We start from the raw sequence: 12,677 nt of genomic DNA on the forward strand, positions 1-12,677 counted from the left end.
TTGTAATTTGCCTTTATAGCGTGGATCCAGGATGCTGGCCAACCAGTAGTCGTCATCGTTCATTATTTTGGCAATGCGTGGGTCCCTTTTTAGGATCTGCAAGGCATAATCTGACATGTGGGCCAATGTTCCCGGTGTCAATGATGCACTGCGAGTGCTGGTTGGAGGAGCACTTTCTGGCAAATCCACATCCCTCCAGTCACGCACAAACCCTGTAACAGACCTTGCCACGCCAACATTTTCACTTGCCCCACGAGATGCATCCTCCTCCCCTAAGTAATCATCCCCATCATCCTCCTCCTCTTAGAATCATAGAATCATAGAAGCGTAGAGTTGGAAGGGACCTCCTGGGCCATCTGGTCCAACCCCCTGCTCAAAGCAGGATTCGCTAAATCATCCCAGTTAGATGTCTGTCCAGCCTCTGTTTGAAGACTTCCATGGAAGGAGAACTCACCACTTCTCGTGGCAGCCTGTTCCACTCATTGATCACTCTAACTGTCAAAAAGTTTTTTCTAATATCTAATCTGTGTCTCCTCCCATTCAGCTTCATCCCATTGCTTCTAGTCTTTCCTTGTGCAAATGAGAATAAAGTTGATCCTTCTACAATGTGACAGCCCTTTAGATATTTGTAGACAGCTATTAAGTCTCCTCTCAGTCTTCTCTTTTGCAAACTAAACATTCCCAAATCCTGCAACCTTTCCTCATAAGACAGGGTTTGCAGACCGGTCACCATTCTGGTCGCTCTTTTCTGAACTTGCTCCAGTTTGTTGATGTCTTTTTTAATATGTGGTGCCCAAAATTGGACACAATATTCCAGATGAGGTCTGACCAAAGAGGAGTAGAGGGAAATAATGACTTCACGTGATCTAGACTGTATGCTTCTGTTAATACATCCTAGAATTGCATTTGCCTTTTTTGCTGCTGCATCACACTGTTGACTCATATTCAGTCTGTGATCTATTAGTATACCCAAGTCTTTTTCACATGTGCTGTCACTTAGCCCTATTCCTCCCATTCTATATATGCTTTTTTCATTTTTATTGCCCAGATGTAGTACTTTGCATTTCTCCCTGTTAAAAACCATTCTGTTAGTTGCTGCCCACTTCTCCAGTTTATTTAAATCTTTTTGAATCCTCTCTCTCTCTTCTCTAGCATTAGCTATCCCTCCTAGCTTTGTGTCATCAGCAAATTTAATCAGTTTACCCTCAATTCCTTCATCTAAATCGTTGATAAAGATGTTGAACAATACAGGGCCCAGGACAGAGCCCTGTGGTACCCCACTTGAGACATTCTTCAAACTGGATGTGCAGCCATTTACGACCACTCTTTGGGTCCGATCACTAAGCCAGTTATGAATCCACCTAACAGTTGCCTTGTCCATTCCATACTTAGTCATTTTTTCAATAAGGATTGTATGAGAGACTTTGTCAAATGCTTTGCTGAAGTCAAGATATACTATATCTACAGCATTTCCTTGATCCACCCAATCAGTAATACCGTCATAGAAGGAAATTAAATTAGTCTGACATGACTTATTAGTTACAAACCCATGCTGACTCTGTTTAATCACTTCATTCTTATCCAGGTATTGACATACATGTTGTTTAATAATTTGTTCAAAGATCTTTCCTGGTATAGAAGTCAGACTCACCGGCCTATAGTTGCCTGGGTCCACCTTCTTCCCCTTTTTGAAGATAGGAACAACATTTGCTCTTCTCCAGTCTTCTGGCACATCTCCTGTTCTCCAAGAATTTTCAAAGATTATGGAGAGGGGTTCAAAAATTTCTTCTGCTATCTCCTTCAGTACTCTGGGGTGTAATTCATCTGGACCTGGAGACTTGAATTCATTTAGGTTAGCTAAGTGTTTCCTCACTATCTTTCTGTTTATAGATATCCTGGATTCTTCTATTCCCTTAATAGGACAGTGAATAACAGTTGATGTTACATTTCCTTTCTGAGAGAAAACAGATGCAAAATAGGAATTTAAAAGTTCAGCCTTCTCAACATCCTGTCTTACCATTTCATCATTTTCATCCTGTAAAAATCCTATAGCATCTTTGACTTTTCTTTTACTTTTGACATATCCCCAAAATCCTTTATTATTGCTTTTGACATCTCTTGCAAGCCTCAATTCATTTTCAGCTTTAGATAATCTGATTTGTGCCCTGCAGGTTCTGCAGACAGCATTATATTCTTCTTTAGATATGCCTCCCTCTTTCCATTTTATAAACATTTTTTTTTTCCTTTTTAGCATGTGCTTAAGTTCTGTGTTCATCCATCCTGGTTTCCTTAAATGCTTCCTATTCTTCCCTCTTTTCGGAATTGTTAACAACTGTGCTTTGAGAATTTCATTTTTCAAGATTTCCCATCCTTCCTGGACATTTTTGTCTTTAAGGATATCCAGCCATTGGATCCCTCCAATTCTCTTTCTGAATCCCTTAAAATCTGCCTTTCTGAAATCTAACCTTGACGTCTGAGTCTTCACAGGTCTTCCGCCTCTAGTTATCCAAAATTCTAAAATAGCATGGTCGCTACCTCCTAGGGTCCCAGCCACTTTTACCTCCTCAACCATTTCCTCCCTGTTTATAAGGATTAGATCCAAGGTAGCAGTTCCCCTTGTTTTCTCCTTTACCTTTTGGAAGATAAAGTTGTCAGCAAGAGAGGATAAGAATTTCCTTGACCTGTTAGTTTTGCCTGAGAGAGATTCCCAACAAATGTCTGGATAGTTGAAATCTCCCATGACAACTATGTCATATTTTTTGGAGAACTTGGCCATTTCTTCTTCCTCCACCTCGTCCAGGAGAGGTCCCTGAGCAGACAATGGCTGAATGTCATGAAGGATTCACTCCTCCTCTTCCTCCTCATCAACATTGGCTGCAGACGCCTGCTCCTTAAGGTGCGTCAAAGTTTGCATGAGCAGACGCATAAGTGGGATGCTCATGCTTAGGATGGCGTCGTCTGCGCTTACCAGCCGTGTGCATTCCTCAAAACACTGAAGGACTTTACAGAGGTCTTTCAGCTTCGACCACTGCACACCTGTCAACTCCATGTCTGCTCTCAAAGTGCCTGGCCGTGTATCCTCCCACAAATGCATTATGGCCTGCCTCTGCTCGCACAGCCGCTCCACCATGTGCAGGGTGGAGTTCCACCTTGTTGCAATGTCGATAATGAGGTGGTGGTTGGGAAGGTGGAGCAATCGCTGCAGCTTCTGCATACGAACGGAGTGTACAGGTGACCGGCGGATGTGCGCGCACAGTCTTCGCACCTTCTGGAGCAGGGCTGTTAACTCCGGATAATTTTTGAGGAAGCACTGCACCACCAGGTTCAAGGTGTGAGCCAAGCAAGGTATATGGCTGAGTTTTGAAAGGGCTATGGCTGCCACAAAATTACGGCCGTTATCACTAACTACCTTGCCTGCCTCAAGATGTACACTGCCCAGCCATGACTCAGTTTGTCGCTTCAAGTACTCAGCCAGCACCTCGGCGGTGTGTCTGTTGCCCAAACACATCATCTGCAACACAGCCTGCTGACGCTTTCCACTAGCTGCTCGATAGGGGGACACATCGTGTGCAACAGTGGTAGCTGCAGATGGAGTGCTCGTACGACTGCGCTCTGTGGACGAGCTTTCGCTTCTGGAGGAGGAGGAGGAGGAGGGTGGAATGCCTACAGCCAACTGTTTCCTATACCGTGGGCTAGGCAGCACTGTCCCACCACCGCTGTCCCCTGTGGACCCTGCATCCACCACATTAACCCAGTGCGCAGTGATGGACACGTAACGGCCCTGGCCATGCCGACTGGACCATGCATCAGTTGTGAGGTGCACCTTTCCACTCACTGACTGCTTGAGTGCATGGACAATGCGGTCTTTCACATGATGGTGGAGGGCTGGGATGGCTTTGCAGGAGAAGAAGTGGCGACTGGGTAGGTCATAGCGTGGTACTGCATAGGCCATGAGTTCGCGGAAAGCTGTGCTTTCCACCAACCGAAAGGGCATCATCTCAAACGAGATTAGTTTGGCAATGTGGGCGTTCAAACCCAGTGTACGCGGATGAGAGACTGAGTACTTTCTTGACCTACTCATAGTGTCTGGGAGGGTGAGCTGGACTTGAGAGCTGCATATGGTGGAAGTAGCGGTGGACAGGACGGACTGAGAGAGGGTTGATGATGGTGATGGAGTTGGTGTTCTTTCTGATGGCCTAGAATCAGTCTTTTGTTGATATAACAGTGGGATTCCCTGACTGCTGTGGCCTTGCAACGACACCTCAACATTTGCTGCTGTGCTAACCGGTGGGCTTACTGTGGGGGAAACAATGTAGCGTTGCTGACTACCTTCGTTGTGATCAGTTGCACATGTGGCACTTGAGGTTTGGTGTTGTGTCCACGCTTGCAAGTGCATGCTGGTTAAATGTCTAAGCATGCAACTGGTATTCAAATTTTTCAGATTTTTCCCTCGGCTAAAGGTCTTTGCACACTTCTTACAGATAACCTTGGCCTGATCATGAGGATTTTGTTCAAAAAAGTGCCACACTGCACTCTTCCTACTTTGGCAGACATTTTGCGGCCTAGCACGCTGTGATCTTTTGACCCTCTGGACAAGCTGTCCAGCAACTCTTTTGATGTTTGGAACCTGTCTTTGGAGTGCTCCGGGCCTGCCAGATAACAGCTGTTGCGATGTCGATGTCTGCTGTGGATGCTCCTCATCTGAGCTATTGGAAGCAGCACCCTCTTCCCCCAATGGATGCCAATCTGGGTCAACAACTGGGTCATCCATCACCTCCTCTTCTATGTCATGTGCACCTTCCTCTGTGTCACCGTGTATGGTGGTATAGTGTGCGGGAAGGGGCACCTGAGTCTCATCAGGGTCAGAATCTGGCTCTGTACACTGCGAGGACAATGTAGTGCTCTGAGTGAATGTACCAGCATAATCATCCATCAGCGGCTGTGCATCACTGCACTCCATGTCAGATTCATCTTGGCATGGGTAATTCACCATTTGACTTGATAATCCAGGCATGGTATGTGAAAACAGCTCCATGGAGTAATCAGTAGTATGGCCTGCGTCATCCTTCAATCTTGGTTGGGGTGAAGGACACAAGGAAAGGTGTGGTTCATGAACATGAGCCTCCAATGACGACTCAGTGCTTTTACTTTTTACAACTGAAGAAGAGGAGGCGATAGAGATGGAGGCTGAGTCAGCAATGTAAGACAAAACTTTTTCCTGATGCTCTGGCTTTAAAAGCGGTTTGCCAACTCCTAGCAAACTAAGCGTTCGAGGCCTTATGTAGCCAGACGATGACGCAGGCTCAACACCTCCTGCATTCGGTCCTATTTTGCTCTTGCCACTACCATCAGATCCACCACCAACACCATCATTACCAGCTGCCAACGCCCGCCCAATTCCACGGCCTTTTCCACCAGCCTTCCTCATTTTTGGTAGAAATGTAGACAAAATCCAACAAACTATATAGTAATGTAAAACAAGGTACAAGGTGTCTATAGGACAGGGGAGATTTTGAATTTCTGCAGACACTTGTGGACACTGGACACTTTTGGATTGTGTGAGGCCCACTGATATCTGAGCGCTATGTCACAGGCTCGATGGCACAGCTGTGACAAAAGTGACGAGAGGATAAGGGAGATTTTGAATTTCTGCAGACACTTGTGGACACTGGACACTTTTGGATTGTGTGAGGGCCACTGATATCTGAGCGCTATGTCACAGGCTCGATGGCACAGCTGTGACAAAAGTGACGAGAGGATAAGGAAGATTTTGAATTTCTGCACACACTTGTGGACACTGGACACTTTTGGATTGTGTGAGGCCCACTGATATCTGAGCGCTATGTCACAGGCTCGATGGCACAGCTGTGACAAAAGTGACGAGAGGATAAGGGAGATTTTGAATTTCTGCAGACACTTTTGGACACTGGACACTTTTGGATTGTGTGAGGGCCACTGATATCTGAGCGCTATGTCACAGGCTCGATGGCACAGCTGTGACAAAAGTGACGAGAGGATAAGGGAGATTTTGAATTTCTGCACACACTTGTGGACACTGGACACTTTTGGATTGTGTGAGACCCAATGAATATCTGAGCGCTATGTGACAGGCTCGATGGCACAGCTGTGACCAAAGTGACTAGAGGATAAGGGAGAATTTGAATTTCTGCACACACTTGTGGACACTGGACACTTTTGGATTGTGTGAGGGCCACTGATATCTGAGCGCTATGTCACAGGCTCGATGGCACAGCTGTGACAAAAGTGACGAGAGAATAAGGGAGATTTTGAATTTCTGCACACACTTGTGGACACTGGACACTTTTGGATTGTGTGAGGCCCACTGATATCTGAGTGCTATGTCACAGGCTCGATGGCACAGCTGTGACAAAAGTGACTAGAGGACAAGGGAGATTGGATTGCTTTTAAAAAAGCAGTTTGCAGAGCAGTGGGTAAACAGCAATGCCAGCCTGTCAGGAAGCCTTAAAAGGCAGCCCAACAACCAACACCACTGATACACCACAATATAGCCTCCCCTTGCACTGCACACACAGTGACTGGTGTGTTGTGCAGGCCAAATCGCTAGCAGCAGAAGCAGTTTTTTTTTCTTCTCAGCAGGACAAAAAAAAAAATTGGGATTGCTTTTAAAAAAGCAGTTTGCGGAGCAGTGGGTAAACAGCAATGCAGGAATGTCAGGAAGCCTTAGAAGGCAGCCCAACAACCAACACCACTGATACACCACTATATAGCCTCCCCTTGCACTGCACACACAGTGACTGGTGTGTTGTACAGGCCAAATCGCTAGCAGCAGAAGCAGTTTTTTTTTCTTCTCAGCAGGACAAAAAAAAAAAATTGGGATTGCTTTTAAAAAAGCAGTTTGCGGAGCAGTGGGTAAACAGCAATGCAGGAATGTCAGGAAGCCTTAGAAGGCAGCCCAACAACCAACACCACTGATACACCACTATATAGCCTCTCCTTGCACTGCACACACAGTGACTGGTGTGTTGTGCAGGCCAAATCGCTAGCAGCAGAAGCAGTTTTTTTGTCTTCTTCCCTGCCTAACGCTCTCCCTACAGAATCAGCAGCAACCTCTCCCTATACTGAGATCGGCAGAAGTAAGATGGCGGTCGGCGTGCACGCCCTTTCATACCCCCTGTGACGCCCACCAAAGCAAGCCAATCACTTGCAGCCCTTCTGAAAGATGGTGGTGACCCCTGCCTTTGTCATCACGTTGCCTACAGTGTCCGTGGATCCTGATTGGCTGAAAAAGAGCGCAAAACAAACTTTTGAAACGCGACTTTGGCGCGTAAGTCGCCGACCTCGTGGCCGACCTCATCCTAGGGTCGGGTTTCGTTTCATGAAACCCGACTTTGCCAAAAGTCGGCGACTTTTGAAATTTTTCGACCCGTTTCGCTCAACTCTATTACTGAGGATTCGTGGCATTGATGCTCTTAAGATGAATATAAGGGGTGGTAAACTCTCCGGCCGCCTGGCTCAATTGGAGACCAGGTGGATTTGGATATTAGGTACGGTACATCCAGATGGCCTAAATGAGAATATATCCTATGCCCCATTTTTGTAGTCCCCGTTCGCTGGACATTGGCATCAATTTAGCATTATATTTTAATTTTTTTATTCATTTTAATTTCAACTTTTCTCTTTCAGTTATTTCGCATGACTTATGTATTTCTGTGGAGGATGCCAGTGACGTCTTCCTGTTCAAGTTTGCAGTTCTACCCATGTCCATATGAAGATATCGGAAGTGTCCCCTTTATATACTGTTTAAAAAGAAGTCTTTCATTCCACACCTTTATATTGACTGGTTTTCATCTATATATGTGGTTCCATTTTTTATTCAGTTTATATCTGGTTAGTTTTACTGAAGAAACGCCAGTTATCCTATATTTGGATATATATTTTTTGTGGATGCAATTTTATTGCACCTCAATAAGTCTAAATATATATGTTAGATATATAGATATATATATATATATATATATATATATATTCTTTGGCTTCTAGTATTAATACTGATTATTATCTTTTTTTGTTATTTTTTGGTGCAATTATCTATTTACAAATACTCCGATTCTTTCTTAATATTGTCCATTTTGTGTTTTGTGTACTTATTATGATCGTTTTGTAATTTTGGATATGGGGCGTGTTTGATTTTATTGTATTCCCCTTGTCGGTGCCTTGTTATTGCCTCCTTCAAGATGGCCGATAGTGCTCTTCCGGTCATGCGCTTTGCGCACTGTTCAGTCGGCCCAGTGGCTGCCTCCTCTCTCAGATGCGCTGGATCACGTGGGGCCCGCATGTTTCCGGTTTCTTCTGGGGAGGCGCTGCCCTGTGCATGATGGACAGATTGCGCGTCCAATAATCATCTGGCTAGCGCTATATAAATTTCATACAATTGCGCTTTAGCCACGCCCCCTGAGGAAGGAGCTGCCCAGCTCCGAAACGCGCGTCGGGGTCGGCCTGCGTGTCTGTCTCCAATTATCCAGGTAACGCTGTTTATGCTTTACATAGGTCATTTATTTTGGTCCCTTATCTACTCACCTGCAGTGAGTTTGGTCGGTCGATATGGCCGGTAATGCACACTTGTGCTTTGTATATATGTCCTTTAACTTTCTGATGACTGACAAGCTAACTGCAGAGATTTGTCATTTGATGTGACAATTCCCATCATATGTCACTAGCTTCTTTATGATGGCCGTATGACTATTATTAATTGCTTTATAACCACAAAAACTTTTTGCGTCATTTAATATATGATCAATAGGGATTTTCTCCTTACTTTTTATACTATAGAGTTTTGGACTTTGCAGACAGCACGTATGGCCTATTTTTGCCATTTTGTATGCCTTGATATTCCCCCCTTTTCATGTTAATCTGTGTCAATTTTTGTGATGTATACTAATAAAATACTACTTTTTATGGGTTTTTTTGACTGTTGGTCGTTCATTATTCCTTGCTGTTCTTTTCAAATAGTGTTTAGTTGTACTGAATCCCTGCGAGGACAACTTTGTTATCCCTTTTTGGTTGCTTAGTATAGCCCTAGCGGCTTTAAATTACAAAAAGTTTGCTTTTCAAAGTTCAACCAGTCTCGCGTCTCGTCACTGCATTCTGCGAACCTGCTGCTACCTGCACTAACACGATTCTTCTGACTATTTCGTTTAGCCATTGGTGAGTATACATACAGTATTTTTCTCTCTGGCTATGTGACTGCTCACCCTGATCAGACCATTTTGTAATTGGGCAAATGACTTCAGTACCCCCAAAAGATGTACAGTGCCCACCCCAAAACTTTTGCCCATTTATTTCAGCGATTTGTGAAAGTGGTCCACCTCTCCCAAAGTTTAGTTGGCAAGTCTCCTATGGGGCAGTGCTTCTGAAGGCACCACCCCACAAAATAGCAAATAAAGGTTTCCTAAAAATTTATGTCCATTCATTCTAAGGAAAGGTACAAATATTTGATTTTTTTTACTCTGATTGTATAGTTGTATCTACCAATAGTGAGTTGGCAGTGAGTGTAGCCAAGTCTGTAGGGCCAGGAGCCCCTATAGTGCACTCATCACAGCCTTAGGGTCCCGTTTGACATAGAGATGCACCAGCGATCCCAACAACGATACGACCTGGTAGGGATCGCTGGTACGTCGCTACATGGTCGCTAGTAAGCTGTCAAACAGGCAGATCTCTTCAACGATGCACAAGTGATCCCGACAATGATGTGACCTGGTAAGGATCGCTGGTGCGTGTCACACAGCAGCTATTCTGAACGATTCCTGCCTGCGTCCCTGAGTTCTACGTCGCCAACGAGGTCGCTCATCAGCGTCAAACACAGCGATGTATGCTAGCCAGCGGGACGCTGAGGATGAGAAAATGGCCCAGGACATTCGAGCATGATCAGTGATATATCCAGCTGGGGGCCGGTCGCCGCTATGTGTCACATGTAGCAAGATCGCTGGCGAGATCGCTGTTGCGTCACAAAATCGGTGACGCATCAGCGATCTCGCTAGCAATCTCGCTATGCGAGACAGGGCCTTTAGATCAGGCAGGAAATGAGTCTCATATAAACCTATAGCAGAGCTTCTACAGATGGAACATAAATAAATATAAAATACATTAAGTCTTCTGTCACAATGATTTATGGTGCAGACATCAGTGTGAAACTTTCTGTCAAATGAATCTTTTCTTAGAGAAACCTAGTAATTTAAGATTTTGCTTCTAAATTGACTGTACTTTGAGTCCAAGAGCCGGCTCTGTATGACCTTGAGAGGTCACCTCCGTTACTCTGAATGTCTCAATTTTATTCTATAATAACCTGAATAAATGGAAGTGGGAGAAAAAAATCTTGGAGACACAAGTCTGAGTTCCAAGTTTCTCCATGGCGTGTTTCTTGCATTGTTGTGTTGACTATTCTTTTCTGTGTTTGTGTAAAAAAGCAAAAGTTCTCATTCTTGGGGTATTGTTCAGCACTAGTGAGCGAACGTGGTCAGATAACATGTTGTCCGATCATGCACTGGTGTTATCAGAGTATCTTGGGTGTACTGCTCATATATTATTTTCGAGTCCCTGCGGCTGCATGTTTTGTGGTGGTAGACAGCCTCAACACCTGCAGGGATTGCCTAACAAACAGGAAATTCCTGCATGGGTTGTGGTCGTCTACCACACCGGAAAACATGCAGAAGTGGGGACTCGAATATATTATCCGAACACGCCCAAGATGCCTATGGGAGGAGAGACCTCAGATTATAATAAGTCAAATTAAATTTGAAGAGAGTAACTTCTCAGATAATCAAATTGCCCAGGAAAACTGCACGAAAAGGCGAATTCGACTTTTACATGATCTGCTCATCTCTATTCATATCTTTCTATACTGGACAAAATTATATAAAAAAGAATTCAAAGCTTAGATATCCCTTAAAGGGAATCTGTCACCCTTTTTTTGACTGGCATTGACATCAGGGGCTTATCTACAGCGTCGGGACAGGTCAGTTGCCTGCGCACTGCAGTATTCTGCTCTGTCCTCAACAGGGCAGAGCAGTGCGCCGGAGCCACGAAAGGAAGGGAAGAAGACGACGGCGTTGTATGAAGATGGAAGGCGCCAGACCGGACCGCGACACCCATCGGACCAGACCGCCCCCTCTGGTGAGTATAATCCAACGTGTTTTTCTTATCTTTCAGGTTACATCGGGGGCAGATCTACAGCATTACAAAATGCTGTAGATAAGCCCCATATGTCAATACCGGCAGCTGATAGTCCAAAAAAGGGTGACAGATTCCCTTTAAAGAAACATAAAAATTATCATAAAGGTTAGTTTTACTCAATTGCTTTGTGGCAGAGTTACAACCAATGCACAGAGCTGACATGCAGAGAATGCAATGATTGTCCCTAGTATTTCATGATAGTCAGGGAAATTGAGTTTTCTTAAGCCAGACTGTACATTGAATTGCAAAAGTGTTCACCCCCTTGGCTTTTTACATAATTTGCTACTTTGGTACTTGTATTTCAATATTTTTCTAATCCGATATGTGTGTGATGCATCAGCACTAAATAGTCGATGTTAGTGATGTGAAGTGAGAAAAATATAGATATAAATTAAATTTATGGTAGAAGAAGCCCCTCAAAATTTCCAGTGCAAGCAATTTCCTACATAAGTCACAAGCTTAGTGACAGGATGTCTCCCTGTGCGCGATCTAAGTGTCACATGGTCTGTCAGTATATACACGTTACCTTTTCTGAAAGGCCATAGAGGCTGCAACACCATTAACAAGAACCATTAATCAAACACCACCATGAAGACCAAGGAGATCTCCTAACAAGTCAGGGACAAAGTTGTTGAGAAGTACAAGTCAAGGTTGGATTATGAAAAAATAACCCAATCTGATGATCCCTCAAAACAAAATCAAACCAATCATCAAATGGAAAGAACATGGTACAACAACAATCCTGCCAAGAGCGGGCTGCCCACCAAACTCTCACCCATGGGCAAGGAGGGCATTAATCAGAAAGGCACCACAGAGACCAAAGGTAACCCTGAAGGAGCTGTAGAGTTCCCAAACAGAGACTGGAATATCTGTCCATAAGAAAAAAATAAGCACAATAAGCCATACACTCCATAGAGGTGGCTTTTATGGAAGAATGGGAAGAAAAAAGCTTTTATTTACATACAAAAAAATGTAAGGCTCGTTTTGAGTTTGCCAAAAGACATGTGAGAGACTACCCAAATGTATGAATAAATGTGCTGTGGTGAAATGAAACTTAAAATTGAACTTTTTGGCCACCAAGATAAATGCTATGTCTGGCACCAAATCAACACAAATCATCACCGCAAGAACACCATCCCTACAGTGAAACATGGTGGTGGCAGCATCATGCTATGGGGATGTTTTTCAGCAGCAGGGACAGGTAAAATGGTCTGAGTTGAGGTGAAAAATATGTGGATATTCTTGATTTAAACCTGTTTCAGTCTGTCACTTATTTGAGACTGGGACGGAGGTTCACCTTCCAACAAGACAATGACCAAAAGCATACTGCTAAATCAGGAGTGGCCTAGTCAAAGCCCAGACCTTAATCCAATTGAGAATTTGTGGCCAAACTTGAAGATTGCTGTTCAAAAGAGGAAACCATCTACACAGAAGAAACTGGAGCAGTTTTGACACATTATGAATGT

The 12,677-nt window shown here is 44.2% G+C and overlaps 1 protein-coding gene across 2 annotated transcripts in view; it reads right to left on the bottom strand.

The window, feature by feature from the left end:
• Positions 1 to 12,677, bottom strand: part of CNTN5 (contactin 5) — a 2,193,251-nt gene that overhangs the window by 1,383,473 nt on the left and 797,101 nt on the right. The window lies entirely within an intron of this gene.

Source organism: Dendrobates tinctorius, unplaced genomic scaffold (genome assembly GCF_039654945.1).
Source record: "Dendrobates tinctorius isolate UK_male_01 unplaced genomic scaffold, ASM3965494v1 ptg000075l, whole genome shotgun sequence".
NCBI lineage: Eukaryota > Metazoa > Chordata > Amphibia > Anura > Dendrobatidae > Dendrobates > Dendrobates tinctorius.